Source organism: Marmota marmota, unplaced genomic scaffold (genome assembly GCF_001458135.2).
Source record: "Marmota marmota marmota unplaced genomic scaffold, marMar, whole genome shotgun sequence".
In the NCBI taxonomy this organism is placed as follows: Eukaryota; Metazoa; Chordata; class Mammalia; order Rodentia; family Sciuridae; genus Marmota; species Marmota marmota.
This window is the reverse complement of record NW_026000240.1, coordinates 1,272,915-1,274,089: the sequence shown is the minus strand read 5'-3', so window position 1 is coordinate 1,274,089 and position 1,175 is coordinate 1,272,915. Positions and strand designations below refer to the sequence as shown.

Below are 1,175 nucleotides of genomic sequence, written 5' to 3'. Positions count from 1 at the left end.
TAACAATATAACAAATTATTTATCCCATGTTCTTTCTGGTGGTTTAGATGCAGCTTTAGGTGAGGAGCAGGGAAGTGGCCTTAAACCAATGATCTTCTAGATTAGAATTCTAGAAGTAGATCTCCCTGTTAGGCTCTTGGTCCCACGGAAAGAAAGAACCCCTTTTCCTCACAAAGGGCTAGAATTCAAGTCCCTAGAAATAATCCTACTCTCCTGTCTTGTCTCTCAATAGGCCTCAAACCCTCAAGAATCACTTTTTTCCAACATCTAATTCCACATGCCCATGAAACAAAGGCCAAAATGCTGGTAAAAAGGAACTAATAAGGATAAACAGTGTTTTAAAAGTCCTCGGTCAGCTGGGGATGTAGCTCAGTGGTAGAGTGCTTGCCTACCATGCATGAGACCCTGGGTTCAATCCCCAGTACCATAAGAAAAAAATACAAATAAAACAGTTTTTAATTAAAAAAAAAAAACTTTAAAAAATAAAAGCACTCTGTCACATATAAAAATCTTTCCATATAATTTTTTACCTTAGTACCTCAATTCTGTGTAATTATGGAAGGCATATTATTATTATTATTATTATTATTAGACATCAAGGATTGAACCCAGAACCATGTAACCACTGAGCTACATTCCCTAGCCCTTTTTATTTTTTTATTTCAAAACAGGGCCTCACTAAGTTGCTTAGGTCCTTGCTAAATTGCTGAGGCTGGCTTTGAACTTGAGATCTTCCTGCCTCAGCCTCCTGAGTGCTGAGAATACAGGCATGCACCACTGTACCCAGCTTGGAAAGCATTATTAATACCCATTTATAAATATGAAAACATACTCAGAAAAGGCAAGTGACTTGCCCAAAATCAAGTATGTAAAATCAAGCATATGACCTATGACCTAGTCCCAGGATGAGATGCTACTCTCCCGGGTGCTCTCTATTCTACCACACTGCTTCTATATGAGCACACCGTAATAGTGGATTTCAGAGCCAAGCAGTGAGAAGGTCCTAAGCTTACATTCCTGGGGGATCCCAGCAGCCTTATTCTTCACCACTGTGCTTGGATATCCCCAGTCACTGGCGAACTGCCCCAAGGCGTGCAGGTGTGGACAAAGCTGCCAGACAGATTGCAGGCAGGTGTCTAGACTCTCTCCTGTTCTGTCAGAGGACTCAGCAAGTG

The 1,175-nt window shown here is 41.0% G+C and overlaps 1 non-coding gene across 1 annotated transcript; it reads left to right on the top strand.

Annotated features, from left to right (window-relative positions):
• The first annotated feature begins 357 nt into the window (after positions 1-357).
• Positions 358-430, top strand: Trnag-acc. The gene has a single exon. It is a non-coding gene; the product is annotated as a tRNA-Gly (tRNA).
• Positions 431-1,175: the final 745 nt, after the last annotated feature.